Source organism: Myotis myotis, unplaced genomic scaffold, assembly GCF_014108235.1.
Source record: "Myotis myotis isolate mMyoMyo1 unplaced genomic scaffold, mMyoMyo1.p scaffold_m19_p_7, whole genome shotgun sequence".
Lineage (NCBI taxonomy): Eukaryota > Metazoa > Chordata > Mammalia > Chiroptera > Vespertilionidae > Myotis > Myotis myotis.
In genome coordinates, this window is record NW_023416379.1 from 56,842,044 (window position 1) to 56,858,738 (window position 16,695).

Genomic DNA, 16,695 nt, shown 5'->3' on the forward strand with positions numbered 1-16,695 from the left:
TTCCTGTGTTTTCTACCATGGAAAAAAGTGCTCTTGATTTTAACTATCAGAACATTAATTAATTTGTACTTAATTACTTGGTGTGCTAATATTAGTTTTAAATTGAATAAATGCAGAAAAGCAGGAGGCAGCTGATCAATGATTCTCTCATCATTGGTATTTCTCTCTCTCTCTCCTTTCCTCTCTGAAATCAATTAAATAAATAAATAAATAAGTAAGTAAAATTAACCATCAGATCCTCCTAGACCAAGGTTGTGCTCTTATCTTAGATTGATTATGTTTTCTACAGTGGGACTGTGTTCAGAGAAGCTGCATGCTTAACATGTGTTCATTATTCCTCCTTTCCATTCTTTTTTTAGTAGAAATTTATTGAGTGTCCACTGCATGCCAGGCATTTTACGAATCTGAGTGTAGGTAAATAAAAGACATATTTCCTGCCATTTTTGAATTTACAGGTAATAGTCAAGTGAACAAATAAATATGAGTATAGCTTGTATTGTGAAGGAAATGAACAGAGGATAATAATAAAGAATAACAAAGGGATTTATTTTTTTCTTTATTGTTTACAGTATTACAGATGTCCTCTTTGTTTGTTTATTTGTTTGTTTTCCCATTGACGCCCTCCATGTAGTACCCATCCCTCCCAGGCCTTCATCATTCTATTGTCTGTGTTCATATATGCATATAAGTTTCCCAGTTAATCACTTCCCACCCATCCCTCCTCCCCTGCCTTCCCTCTGAAATTCATCAGTCTGTTCCATGCTTCTATGTCTCTGGATCTATTTTGTTCATCAGTTTATTTTGTTCATTCAATTCCACGAATGAGTGAAATCATGTGATACTTATCTTTCTCTGACTGCCTTATTTAGCTTAGCATAATACTCTCCAGGTCCAACCATGCTATTGCAGATGGCAAGGGTTCTTTCTTTTTTACAACTTCATAGTATTACATTGTTTAAATGTATGCTTTTTTATCCACTCATCTGCAGATGGGCAAACTCCATACTGTTTTCCACAGTGACTGCACCAGTCTGCATTCCCACCAGCAGTGCACGAGGGTTCCCTTTTCACCACATCCTCACCAGCGCTTGTCATTTCTTAATTTGTTGATTCTGACATGTGTGAACTGATACCTCATTGTTGTTTTAATTTGCATCTCTCAGATGATTAGTGACTTTGAGCATTTTTTCATATGTTTCTTGGCCATCTGTATGTCCACTTTGGAGAAGTGTTTATTTAGGTCCTTTACCCATTTTTTAAATTGGATTGTTTGTCTTCCTTTTGTTAAGTTGTATGAGTTCCTTATATATATTGGAAATTAACCCCTTATTGGAATAGTTATTGGCAAATATGTTCTCCCATGCAATGGACTCTCTTTTTATTTTGTCGCTTGTTTCTTTTGCTGTGCAGAAGCTTTTTATTTTGATGTAGTCCCATTAGTTTATTTCTCCTTAGTTTCCATTGCCCCAGGAGGTGTATTCATAAACATATTGCTATGAGAGATGCCTGAGATTTTGCTGCCATCTCAGACTTACATTTAAGTCCTTTATCCATTTTGAGTTAATTCTTGTGTATGGTGTAAGTTGGTAGGTTAATTTCTTTTCTTTCTTTCTTTCTTTTTTTTTTGCATGTACCTGTCCAGTTTTCCCAACACCATTTATTGAAGAGACTGTCTTGACTCCATTGTTTGCGCTCGCCTTCTTTGTCAAACATTAATTGAACATAATGGCTTGAGTTAATTTCTGGGTTCTCTGTTCTGTTCCATTGATCTATATGCCTGTTTTTGTGACAGTACCAGGCTATTTTGAGTATAGTAGCTTTGTAGTATTACTTGATATCTGGTATTGTGATTCTTACAACTTTGTTCTTCTTTCTCAAGATTTCTGTGGCTATTTGGGATCTTTTTTAATTCCATGTAAATTTTTGTAGTGTTTGTTCTAGATCTGTGAAATATTCCATTGGCATTTTAAATAGGAATTGCATTAAATCTATAGATTGCTTTAGGTAGTATGCACATTTTAATGATGTTGATTTAACCAATCCATGAACACTGTATATTCTTCCACTTGTTTATATCTTTCTCTATCTCTTTTTTCAACATCCCATGGTTTTCCTAGAACAGGTCTTTTACCTCCTTGGTTAAATTTAATTCTCAGTATCTTAATTCTTTTGTTGTTGCAGTGGTAAATGGGATTGTTTTTTTAATTTCTCTTTCTGTGAATTCATTATCCTATATAATAAAGGGTATTATGCAAATTGATGCTAATGGCAGAACAACTGGGAATGACTGGTCACCATGATGCGCACTGACCATCAGGGAGCAGACGCTCAATGCAGGAGCTTCCTCTTGGTGGTCCACAGGGGCAGCACCACTCAGCCAGAAGCTGGCTCATGGTTGGTCAGCGCAGCATTGGTAGCAGGATCCTCTCCTGCCTCAGCAGCAGCGCTAAGGATGTCCGACAAAAGGCCCGCTCCCCATTAGTCAGACATCCCCTGAGGGCTCCCAGGCTGCCAGAGGGATGTCTGACTGCTTAGGGAAGCAGGCCTAAGCTGGCAGGTGGACATCCCCCAAGGGCTCCCAGACTGTGAGAGGGCACAGGCCAGGCTGAGGGACACCCGCCCTGCCGAGTGCACGAATTTTCGTGCGCTGGGCCTCTAGTTAGTGTATAAAAATGCCATAGATTTCTGAGTGTTAATTTTTATATCCTGCTTCATTGCAGAATTCCTAGAAAAATACAGTCTTCCAAAACTCAATCAGGAAGAAACAGAAAACCTGAATAGGCCAATAACTACTGATGAAATTGAAGCAGTAATGAAATAACTTCCAGCAGACTAAAGCTCTGGATCAGATGGGTTCACAGGGTAGTTTTACCAAACATTCAAAGAAGAACTAACACCCTCAAACTGTTCCAAAAAATTCAAGAAAAAGGAATACTTCTAAGCTTTTTTTATGAGGCCAACATTACCCTAATTCCAAAACCAGATAAAGACACAACAAAGAAAGAAAATTACTGGCCAGTATCTCTGATGAGCACAGATGCTAAAATCCTCAACAAAATATTAGCAAATCAGATCCAGCGATACATTAAAAAGATCACACATCATGACCAAGTAGGATTTATTCCAGGGGTGCAAGGCTGGTACAATACTCCCAAATCAAAAAATGTGATATATCACATAAGCACATTGGATGACAAAAAATCACATGATTATATCAATTGATGCAGAAAAAGCATTTGACAAAATCCAACATTCTTTTTTGATAAAAACTCTCAGCAAAGCGCAAATAGAGAGATCAGACCGCAACATAATAAAAGCCGTTTATGACAAACCTACAGCCAATATCATACTCAATGGGCAAAAACTAACACCATTTGCCTAAGAACAGGAACAAGATAGGGATGTCTACTTTCACCACTGTTTTCTTTTTAACTTTGAAAATGAAATGTATTTTAATAAATACTGCCTTTATAATTATTCAAAGGGTGTGTATACTTTTTTAAATTAAATTTTATTGGGGTGACATTAGTCAACATGAACATATAGGTTACGTGTGTGGATTACTAAGTAACAAAAATCTGTATATAGGACCATGTGCCCACCACTCAAAGTCAAATCTTCTCCTGTCACCTCATATTAGGACCCTTCCTCCCCCTCCCCCACTCTGGAAATCACCACACTGCTGTTTGTGTTCAAAAGTTTCAGTTTTATATTCTACATATGAGTGAATTCATATAGTTCTTAGCTTTTTCAATCTGACTTATTTCACTTTGCATAATGTTCTCAAGGTCCATCCATGTTGTAAATGATGCTATTTCACCCTTTCTTATGGCCATGTAGTACTCCATTGTGTATATATACCACATCTTCTGTATCCAGTCCTCTATCGCAGGGCACTTTGGCTGTTTCCAAGTCTTGGCCACCATGAATAATGCTGCAGTGAACATAGAGGTGCATATATCTTTGTGTATAAATGATTTCGAGTTTTTCCGGTATATATCCAGGAGGGGGGTTGTTGGGTCATATGATAGCTCTACTTTTAATTTTTTGAGGACTCGCCAGACTGCTTTCCATAGTGGTTGTACTGTCTATATTCCCACCAGCAGTGAATCAGGGTTTCCTTTGTTCAGCAACCTCTCTGACATTCGTTGTTGCTTGTCTTGTTGATTATGGCCACTCTAACTGGTATAAGGTGGTATCTCATTGCAGTTTTCATTTGCATTTCCCTAATTGCCAGTGAGGTTAAACATCTTTTCATATATCTATTGGCTGTTTGTATGTCTTCTTGGGAGAGGTGTATTTTCAGGTCCTCTGCCCACGTTTTGATTGGATTGCTTATTTGTTTGGGGTTGAGTTTTACGAGTTCTTTATATATTTTGGAAATTAAACCTTTGTCAGAGCTACTGTTTGCAAATATCATCTCCCATCTGGTTGGCTGCCTGTTTGTTTTGTTGTTCATTTCTTTTGCTGAGCAGAAGCCCTTCATTTTGATATAGTCCCATTCATTTATTTTTGCCTTTATCTCCCTTGCCTTTGGGGTCAAGTCCATAAAATGTTCTCTACCACCCAGGTCCATAAGTTTGGTACCTATATTTTTTCTATGTGACTTATAGTTTTGGGTCTTATGTTTAAGTCTTTGATCCATTTTAAATTAATTTTTGTACATGGGGACAGAATGCAATCCAGTTTCATTTGTTTCCATGTGGCTTTATGGTTTTCCCAGCACCATTTATTGAAGAAACTATCTTTACTCCAATGTGTATTTCTGGCTCCTTTGTTGAAAATTATCTGTCCATATACATGTGGTTTTATAGTTGGGCTCTCTATTCTGTTTCTCTGCCAATACCATGCTGTTTTGATTATTGTAGTATATTTTGAAGTCAGGTAGTGTGATACCTCCAGCATCATTCTTTATTTTCAGGATTTCTTTGGCTCTTCTGGGTCTTTTGTGGTTCCATATAAATCTGATGATTTCTCGTTGTATTTTTTTAAAAAAAAAATGACATTGGGTTTTGATGGGAATTGCATTAAATCTACATATTGCTTTGGGTAAAATGGTCATTTTAACTATGTTGATTCTTCCAATGCATGAATACGGGATATTTTTCCATTTCTTGTGTCTTTTTCAATCTCATTTAATAATGTTTTATAATTTTCAGTATATAGGTCTTTCACATTTTTGTTAAGTTTATTCCTCGATATTTTATCCTTTTGGTTGCCATTGCAAAAGGAATTGTTTTCTCCATTTCTTTTTCTGAAGTTTTGTTGTTGGTATAGAGGAAGGCAATGGATTTTTGCACATTGATTTTGTATCCTACAACTTGACTGTATTTTTTTATTGTTTCCAGTAGTTTTTCAGTAGAGTCTTTAGGGTTTTCTGTATATAGCATCATGCCATCCACAAAAAGTGACAGTTTGACTTCTTCCTTCCCTGTTTGGTTGCCTTTTATTTCTTTCTGTTACCTTATTGCTCTGGTTAGAACTTCCAGTTCTATGTTGAATAAGAGTGGTGAGAGAGGACATCAATGTCTTGTTCCTGATCTTAGGGGAAAAGCTTTCTGTTTTTCACCATTGAGTATGATATTGGCTGAGGATTCATCATATACAAGAGGCCCAGTGCACGAAAATTCATGCGCTCGGAGTGGAGAGGGGTCTCTCAGCATGGTCTGTGCCCTATGGCAGTTCGGGAGCTCTCGGGGTGTCCAAATCAGCTGCAGTGGGGAGTGGGCCTAAGCTGCAGTCTGGTCTCACTCTGCTGGAGGTGACCAAGCAGGCTGATCAGGGGATGGTCACTGGCGAGCCCTGCCCCCCACTGCCCCGCCCCACCCCCCCATCACCCTGCAGGTGGCCTCCCTCTACAGAAGGCAACTGGGCAGGCTGATCAGGGGACAGCTCCAGCAGGTGAGCGGCCGGCCCCGCCCCCCCCATCACCCCTCCGCCGCCCCCTCCCTCTGCCTGCTGGCATGCTCACTGGCCCCGCCCTCCGCCGAACAGTCGTTCCACCATTCAGTCGATTTGCATATTATGCTTTTATTATATAGGATGGCTTTTATTATGTTGAGGTACTTTACTTCTATTCCTATTTAATTGAGTGTTTTAATCATAAATGGATATTGTACCTTATCAAATGCTTTTTCTGTATCTACTTACAAGATTGTATGGTTTTTATCTTTTCTTTTGTTAATGTAGTGTATTATGTTGATTGATTTGCGAATGTTGAACCATCCTTGTGCCCTTGGAATGAATCCCACTTGATTGTGATGCATTATTTTTGGGATGTACCGTTGTATTCGATTAGCTAGTATGGTCTATCCTTGAGAATGTTCCATGTGCTCTGGAGAAGAATGTATAGTCTGATGTTCTGGGATGAAATGTTCTGTAAATGTCGATTATATCCATTTGGTATAGTGTTTCATTTAAGGCCAATATTTCTTTATTTTGTTTGATCTGTCTAGAGCTGTCAATGGAGTATTAAGGTCTCCAACTATAATTGTGTTTTGAACTGTTTCTCCCTTTAGTTCTGTGAGTAGCTGTTTAATATATTTCAGCAGGAGACAATAAGATCTGCTGTACATAAGAATTTCTCAAGCTTGCAGGCTTAGTACAGTCACTTCATTTATAACTCAAGTCTATACTCTAATTATTCTTTCCTTTGTCCACTGCACAAATCCATCCTGAACCAACCCTTTTTTCCCCTCAAGGAAAAGCCAACTAGACATGTTCACATAGCTACTACATACTCTTCATTTCATGTCTGTGCACTTATTTTAAAATAAAATATTAATGTGAGGTGGAGTTCTATAACTGTCTGAATAGTTCAGTCTCAGCTGGGCCTTCTACTCCATGGAGTTGAACACCAGCTGTGTTCTTGGCTCACCTCATTCTGTGGTTGCAAGTACATGAACAATTCTGCAGCCTTCCCCTCCTTATCTCATATATTCCTCTTCATCTCCCCTGTGAATTCATTGCCCTAACATTTTCTTTTCATGAGTTAAACCAACCACATTTACCCTCTTGGATATATTTCGTTCTTAATCTGTACCCACTAATAGGTCAGTGTTCTCTAATTTTTTTTCTGGGTCTTGTTTTCTTACTTCCAGCCCACCATTTCAGTCCCCCAGGTTTCTTAACATTATAAGGTGCAGCAGCATTGACTGAGTTATCTGAACCAGACTTCTCAGAGATATTCTGGATTTTCCCCTCTGCCTTTCCCGTTATGAGCCTTGTCAGTTTTACCTTCTGTCTGTCAAATCTCTTGTTCATTTAATCTTATTGCTACTCTTAGATTAAGTCCTCATTTCAAAAGACAGTGGATTTTCAAAAAGGGATGCCTAATTATGTCATTTTCCTTACTAAAGTCATGGAATGACTCCCCACTTGCCCATCATAAAATCCAACTGCTTAGATGGCCTTCAAAGATTGTATAATCTGTCTCATTTGCCTTAGTCTCTGGCTACATTGGTACCTCTTTCCTACACTTCACACCTGGCACCTCATCCCAAGTTGAGTTCCCCAGACCCCCTGGATGCTTTCACAGTGTATAGTGCACTGACTGTAATAGTTGACTTTCTTTTCTATCTGACTGTGTTGACTTTTTCTTCAGGTGGCAGCTCTGTATCTTTTACCTCTATCCCAGAACCTAATAGACTACCAGTTGAGTAGATAAATAGGCAATAGATATGAATTGTTGAGTGGATAATTGGGCAATAGAGTATGAATAAACATTGCTGGTGTAGTATGTGCTTTGGACCCAAAGAGGAGGCTTGGTTTAAATCTCTTCATTGCTTCTTATTAATGGTGTGATCTTGGGTCAAAATATAAATACCCGGACCTTTAGTTTCCTCATCTGTAAAATGAATATTGTTATTATATTTAAATAAGATTATCTTTCTTAAGCCTATATCTTTTGACAGGTTGTATATAGCAGAAATTAAAAACTGATTTATCTGAAATTCAGATGTACCTACAGTATTCAAATATCAAATTCTTAATTTGTGAAACAGAAATTTCTTTTCCTAAGTACTTAAACTTAATTTAACACTATCACTAAAGACATGTTTTTAATAAATATTTATAGAACACAAAGGAAATTTATGTTATTCTGCCTCATGAACAATATATTATTATATTTGGTATTTCCAAGGAAAAACAAATATTTTTGTATTTAAACTATATAAAGTAATATATATATATATATATATATATATATATATATATGAATTTAAACTGTTACTTAAACTACATTAAGTTTCTCAAGGAAGTCCTCACTCAGAAAAAAAATCTATTGGATATTGGACATTTCTCTTTTTTTCACATAAGAAGATGAGCTCACTAATTTTTTCAGGAAGATAAATGAGATACTGATGTTGCATATTTATTTTTGCAAAGATTATTTCAATACCAAATTTAGCTTCTAATTTATTATCTTCCTTGGACACGGCCATGTGGTTTCTTTTTCCTTTGTTACTCATCATTATTTCTCATGAAACAAAATAGAGCACTAAGTTAACTAAATAATGTTAAAAGTTGTACCAATGAAATGCACTTTGTTGGTGACATAAATAAGTAATTTAAACACTATACATACTAAAGTAACTCACTAACATAGCTATAAGAAAAAGTGTGTGTGTGTGTGTGTGTGTTTAGCTGTCTTATTTTTCTATTTGTAATGAGATACATACTAAAAAAAAAAAAATCCCAGAGGGTAGTCTTCTTCTTTACTCCTTACCCAGAGAAAACCACCAATGACTATGGTGGGAAGAATTCCTTGTGGTTGGAAACAGATGAATAAGTTGCTGGGAGCCTTAATTTATGTATTAAGCTAGTTGAGTCAGTTTAAGAAACTTTTATATGTAATATTTATGTTGTTCAAGTATCTGCTAACTGCCACGTCGAATTTATATAAAACTTTTCTTTCATTCATACTGTCCTTTCCCCATTCAACAGACAAATATAAATATCTGAGTGGAGAATATCAATGGAGTTCAACTCTGATTTATTCAATATGATTTGCAGGCATTTGTAATATTATATTGTTTTTTTAAATCAGGGTTCTTATAAGAAAGCAATATCAAATAGAGAAGGCTGCTCTATGCCTTTTATTATACCTTGTATTGAAAACAAAGTCTAATATATTATTGGTCAATGTCCTTTATATAAAGACCTATTTCATAAATTCCTCACAGAACCCAAGAAATATGATGCCTTTTTTTCTTTCCCAGATGCAGTGCTATATATACTTTCTTTATTAGACTTGAGAACTAACTTCCTTTTTCTATATTTTGTGTTCCATTGTAGTAGTTTTTTTAGACCAACTTCTTTTTCCTGCCCGTCCCCTCTTTTATATTAATTATCTTTAAATGGGCGAGTCTTGCAAACCTAGGTTTTAAACAGTTATTAGCCCTTGAGTTCTTCCCAGGCTAAGTGGAAAGCCCATGTCTTCTAAGAAAAATATCATCTTATTTCTCCAGGGTGGTGTGGCTTCTTGCTGCCTAGAAAAAAACAGGGTAAAGGTTGCCTTCTGGATCTCTGTGCTTCCTGTCATTTTCTGTGATTTGAATGATTACATGGTTTTACTGTATTTATAGCTTCTATTGGTGACTGCCTCAACCCTTTATTAATTTAGTGAAAACATCAGTTTACTGATTTGGTTTTATTTTAGTTTAAAAGGAGAAACAAGAACAGAAGCTAAAACTACTTCTGCTTTCTAAGTACCAATCCCTTTGTTTTCCCAGCTATGTGAGACAGTTAATTAGTAAGATCCTGAGGAAGACTGATGACTGAGATCCCAAAGACTTCATGCATTTTTCTTTCAAATAATTCTTCACCAACCTATTGCCTCCCCCTGTTAAACCAATTTGTTGGTTATATATTTGGGAGATTAAAATATTAAATTCTTTTGATTGCCAAATATTAGGATACATTTAAATATTTCCAATAACAATATTCTTGTTTGCAATAGCATGCTTAAAAGTAATTGGAATTTGCCCTGTTACTAAGTGGTTAGAGTGTCAGTCCATGCATCAAATGGTGGTGGGTTCGATTTCCGGTCAAGGTCACATACCTGGGTTGCAGGATCCATCCCCAGCCCCGGTCAGGGCATGTGCGGGAGGCAACCAATCAATGTGTCTCTTGCACATTGACACTTTTCTCTCTCTCTCTCTCTCTCTCTCTCTCTCTCTCTCTCTCTCTCTCTCTCTCTCCCTCCCTCCCTCCCTCCCTCCCTTCCTCCCTCCCTCTCCCCCCCCTCGCTTTCACTCTCTTTAGAAAACAATGGAAAAAATATACTCGGGTGAGGATTAACAACAGCAACAAAAGTAATTGTAATTTCATCAGTGTCAAAAGATATTCTTTCCCCATTCTAAAGAGTCATTCTTGATAGAAACTTAATTTTTTTCTGTTACTTCATGTCATATTATAAATGGACCAATGTATAACTAACTACACCATTGATAGAATTCTGTAGCTATTCACAGTGTATGGAAATCACAAATTTTTAATAAGAATGCTTTAGAAATAGTAAAAAATAACTTTCAAAATTCATGTTTCATGCTGTAACCGGTTTGGCTCAGTGGATAGAGCGTCGGCCTGCAGACTCAAGGGTCCCAGGTTCGATTCCGGTCAAGGGCATATACCTTGGTTGCGGGCACAGCCCCCGTAGGGGGTGTGAAGGAGGCAGCTGATAGATGTTTCTCTCTCATCGATGTTTCTGTCTCTCTATTCCTCTCCCTTCCTCTCTGTGAAAAATCAATAAAATATATTTTAAAAAAAGAAAAAGAAAATCAGTTTGTTTCACTTTACGTAAATGGAAAACAACAAATACAAGATAAAAAATTAGGAAATTAGTTTCCACAAGTATGATAAGCAAAGGGATAAACATCCTTGGTTCGTGACGATGTGGTCAAGGTTGGTATTTCTCCAGCAGCAGGAGATAGTGGTAGCTTCCTTTTGCACGTCCAGCACCAGGCTTCTGTGTTCCTCAGAGACTCCAGCAGCAGTCAGGCCGTACCCTCTGTCTGCTTCGTGAAAGGATTGGGAACCTAGCATGGAGTTTTGGAGCCTGGGCGGCGTTAGGAACACCCACGTACACTGACTCGAGATGAGAGCCAAGCAAGATGAAGGGAGGGGGGTGCCAGGTGTTGGGCCCCCAGGGGGGTGAGGAGGGCATCTGTGTAGGAGGGCTGCCTGCGTTTGAGATTGGAGCGTTAGTGAGGTGAGTGAGGTGTCCACACAGGGAAGGGACAAGATTGGTGTTATACAAAGAGGACTGATCTAATAAATAAATATATTAAGCACAATAGGAACTAGGTTTCTCACTGTTGGAGAAAGTTTTACAAATGTGGAAACTGAAGTGAGAACACTAGAATGAATCCTGTGGCATTGAATTAGAATTGGAAGTATTAGTGTGAACTTATGGCTTGCAATGTATAGATAGAATATGATATATTAATTCTCAATATCTACATATAGATACAGTTATAAAATGAAATGTTTAGACAAGAAAGTTATCAATGATATTTTAATATTTAATAGATATAGAAATAAATATATATGTGTGTATGTATGTGTACATGCATACTCACATGGACACAAACTATGTATGCACATACATATATTCTCTAGCTGTGTCCATTGAGTTGGCCTGGGAAACAGTAACACTCCAGGAACAATGAGCACACCTAGCATTCAGATCTAAATTCGATTCTCTACTAAAAAGGAACCAGAACACCTTAGAGAAATTGCTGATTCCAGGGCTGGTCCAGGATAAGTAAAAGATGAGTCTGCAGCATCATCAGTCTGCAGTACCAGAAAGTAAGAAAAGGCCCAAAGAATGATGGGGTCCTGTCAAAAGACATAGACACCCTTGAAGTGGATCCCACTGGGGCAGAAGCTGGAATATTTTGAGCATCCTATCTAATAAAGAAGGAATATGCTAATTGACCCTCATGCCATCGCAAAGATGGTGGTGCCCACAGCCAATAAGGAAGGAATATGCTAATTGACTGCCACGCCCTCAAAGATGGCGACGTCCACAGCCACAAGATGGCGGCGCCAAGTCCCCTTAGCCCCATCGGGGTGGCAGGCATGTGGCAAGGCTGGGCCCATCGCCAGGTGGGCCCAGCTGCTCTGTGCACCTGCCTCTGGAGTCCCCCAGTGACCTCGGCCCTCCAGACGCCCAGGGCCGCCGAGGCACAGGTAACCAGGGCTGGCCGAGGCTTGCGCTGCTGGGAGTGGCAGCAGCAGAGGTGTGATGGGGCGTCGCCTTCCCCTGATCACCAGGTCGCCTCCCGCCCCTGAGGGCTCCCGTACTGTGAGAGGGGGCAGGCCGGGCTGAGGGAAGTGCATGAATTTTCATACACCGGGCTTCTAATCAACTATATAATGTTTGCTACAGATTAAAACCTACTGATTAAAATAATAAACACATGGCCACATTTTAAAATTAAATATTAAAATATCATTGATAAATAACTTTCTTGTCTAAACATTTCATTTTTAACTATATCTATAGGTATATATTGAGAATTAATATTTAATATTCAGCTCTATGAGTATGAGTCTTTACTGTGCTGAAATGTTTTTGGATATCTCAATAGGTTTCTGATCAAAGTAGCATTCAGAAGTTTTGAAAATTATTCCATCAAAATGCTTGACTTTGGTGGGATATTGCCGATCCTTAATTTATTGAGATCTCTCTGAGAGTAAGCATTTTTACCACAAATAAATCTCTAGCCAGAGCAAGAAATTACAGGTGGTCAAATTGCTTTCTCACTGAAGTTGTACTCATATCTTTACATAATAGCATTTAATTGATGTAAAATTTAGTATCATTCTGTACCCCTCTTGTTTTAAAAAATGATACTGTTTTCTCAGACCAGTGTTACTTAGAAAACCTTGGCTAACTAGCAAGTTCTCAAGAATATTATTTAATGTTATACTGCCAAGAACATCTTAGATAATTCAACAAAAATGCCTTATTTTATAAGCCCAAGTACATTTCCTTCTAATTTTGCAATTATTTATTGAGATCTTTTGATTGCAGAGTTGGATATAACAGGGATCCAAAAGAAATATGTATAACTTATAAGGAGCTTATAATTATTTTGGGAAACAAAATAAATTCATATGGAACAGTGAAAAAAACAGGAAAGGATATAGTTTATTGCCATCTTGGTAAATTAATATTTTTGTTGAGTCAGACAGTCATCAGTAATCTGCCTGTAGCACTTACTATTATCATATAATTTTTGGTTAGTTAATAAGTCATACTAAGTCTGGCTTTATTTCATATTTTCTGTACTTAAAAAAAATAGATTGTAGAAGCCTTATTTTTAAACACTGAAGTCAGAGCACATTGTTGGACACATACTATGTGCCAGCGTACTTATAGGAATTAGGGGTAAAAATGTGAGCAAAACAGAGAGTCTCTTTACTTAAGTAGCTTTCTGTTTTTTGTGTATATGTGTGTGGAATGGAAGGGTGGCAGCAGTAGGGGTAGAACATGCAAACTCTACATATACAGTGGCCCTGGCTGGGAATGGATTTTTTTCCATCATCAGTGTTGAACTAAACAATGTTATTAGAGGTCCTGCTATATTTACCCAAATGAGTTCAAGACTTACACAAATATGTGCAGGAATGTTTATAGCAATACTAGGGGTCCAGTGCACGAATTCGTGTACCTTGAAAGGAACTGTGGGTTGCGAGGCCGCAGTGGGCACAGGGGTGGGTCTTGGCCCATCTCTTCACCCCCCCCCGGCCCCTCCCACCGCAGCCCCCAGTCCCTGTCTGCCTGCAGCCCCACTCCCACCGTCACCGCTCCCATGCGCTGACAGCGCCGGCCCTGCTCACACCTGCTGATGGTGTGGAGCGATTGGGGTCAGCGCCAGCAGCTGGTGTGAGTGGGGCCAGCCCCTCAGGAGCAGTGGGAGGTGGAGAAGCCCTCAGGGATGATCAGGGCCTAGAGCCGCTGCTTGCACCCACTGATGGTGCCAAGGAATCGGAACTGGCGCTGGGCACTGGCAGCAGGTGTGAGCAGGGCTGCCTCCAGGGTCAGCTGCGGGTATGAGCTGGGCTGGCGCCGGCAGCAGGTGTGAGCACCGGGCAGGACTGCGGTGCTTGGGAGCAAAGAATTTTCAGTAACCACCAGAGGCTCGCCCTGATGACAGCGACAGGCACCCCGCCTTGGTCTGGTGCCCCTGCTCACCTGCTCCACCATCCCGCTGCGGCCAATACCCACCATGTTCCGTGCATGCTCCCTGGTGGTTAGTGCACATTATAGTGACTGGTTGTTCAGTTGTTTCGCCATTCAGTCTATTTGTATATTAGCCTTTTATTATATAGGATGTCTTTGTAAATTTTTCTAAACCCATAGAATATACAACTCAAAGAATGAACATTAATGTGAACTATGTACTCTGGGTGATAATGATGTGTCAGCTGTAGGTTCATTAGTTGTAACAAATACACCACTCTGGTGGAGAAGTTGGCTAGAAGAGAGCATACATGTGTCGGGGCAGGGAGTATATAGGAAATCTTTGTATTATCTTCTGTTTTGCTGTGAACCTAAAACTGCTCTAAAAAATAAAGTGTATTTTTTTAAAAGATGAAGATGGTTAATGGAATTTACATTAGAAAAATGAGGTAGTTTTTACCCTACTGCATCTATTTCTGTTTGAAATTTAAGATTTGCTTGTCCCCTGAGAGGTGAGGAGACGTGAGGAGAAAGGAGGTGTGAAATGGTTCTCCCAGAGAGCAGTAGGTTGAATTTGCTAGGAAATCAGTGGTAACTTTTCAAGAGAAGAGTGCCCATTTGAGATTTCTAGCCATAACCAGGAAGTGAATTTTAACTTTGTTTTGTAAATTTTTAAAATAACAATACCTGGATCAGCTACTAGTGGTAGGGATCCCTAGTACCTAGATTTTGGTCTTGAAATACTACTTTCTACTAAAACAAAGCTGGGCTTCTTAATGGCTCGTTTTGGCCTGGGGCAAACATTTTTAAGACAACATGGAATATCTTCATAGCAGAGATTAAGGAAGCTATCAGAAAGGCTCCGGGGCCAATGCGAAGAGCTTTCCACTGGTTAAAAATGGGACAATTTGGGTTTCAATAAAGATAATAACTGTAATGGATTAAAACAAAATATGTTTAAATTCCTGAGTTCATATTGATCCAACACACACACACACACACACACACACACACACACACACACACAAACACTCACACACACACCTTAGGGGAAACTCTTGAAGGATTCTAGCAAATGCATTCTTTTAAAAAACAAATAAACTGGTAAGTAGCCTTAACTAGTTTTCTCAGTGGTTAGAGCATTGGCCTACAGTTCGGTGGGCCGCAGGTTGATTCTGGTCAAGGGTGCATACCTGGGTTGCAGGCTCAATCTTGGCCCAGTTAGGATGCCAATGGGAGGCAACAATCCCATTGTTGTGTCTCTCTCACATCGATGTTTCTCTCACTACCCCTTCTTCTGCCTCCATTCTCCCTCTCTCAAAAAAAAAAAAAAAAAAAAAAAAAAATCAATGGGAAAGAATATCCTCAGGTGAGGATTAAAACAAAACAAAACAAAAAACCTGATAGGAGAAAGTCTCAAGCATTTATCCCTTTTTTAAATATAAATTTTACCATAGGGTAACTAAACAATAGGTATGGTGAAAATTCTCTTTAAAGAAGTGTTCCACCAAAAGTAAAATCTTGTGCTGTCACCGAATATTGGACCCCCTCTACCCTCCATGAGCACACAATGCAAAATATACACTTGTAACCTATATGTATCATAGAATTGCACACTTGAAACCTATGTAATTTTATTAACCAATGTCACCCAATAAATTTAATTTAAAAAGAAGTGTAGTGTCCCAGCTAATAAATAATGGTTGATAGAATTGGAATATCACCATCTTGAATTAATGAATTTAGATATCATGCATCAGCAACTGCTAAAATCACAAAAAGGACTACAAAATGTTATGTATCTTCTGATAATACCAAACTGTCAAGTGTCTTGTAAAAAAATTTGAAGAATCCATTTAAGCCTTTAAACTCAATTACTAGTACCAATTTTCCAAAAAGTACAGAGTGAGGAGTAACATGTTAATCTGTACTCTAGGGATGCAATCAACAAAATTCAGATTTGGGGAAACTTGTCCAGACAAATTAAACAGTAATCCATAGGGATGGTTTGCTGTTTGGATGATGAAACTATAAACTGAGGAAATGATACCATAAAAGTCAGGAGAATGGTTATTCTTAGGAGGGAGGAGTATTGATTGGGAGAAAACATGTAGAGGGCTCTGGGTAGCTGGCAGGATTTTCTCTGCTTTAGTGGATATTCTGTAGAGGGGTGGTTGCCTGATAACACTTCATTAAGCTATACATTTGTTGTATGTAGTTCTCTGTAGCTATGTTTAACAAGACTAAAGTAAAACTTATGAGATTAAGAAATTTAAAAAATTTCTATCTGAATTCTTACAGTGACTTGTTAGACTTTCAGAGGAACTGGGGGGTATAAGGGTGAGAAATGTAAAAGGCTTCAGCTGAGGCTCTAAATAACAGCATTGCAAACAACAACTAAAGCCACAAATCAAAGGACTACTCAGCAGTATCAGTCACTTCAGCCATTGCCAATGCATGTTCTCCTTTCCACACTGTGAATCTATATACATAAAAGCCAA

The 16,695-nt window shown here is 38.5% G+C and overlaps 1 protein-coding gene across 2 annotated transcripts in view; it reads left to right on the top strand.

The window, feature by feature from the left end:
- ME1 (malic enzyme 1) overlaps positions 1-16,695 on the top strand; it is a 151,407-nt gene that overhangs the window by 36,821 nt on the left and 97,891 nt on the right. The window lies entirely within an intron of this gene.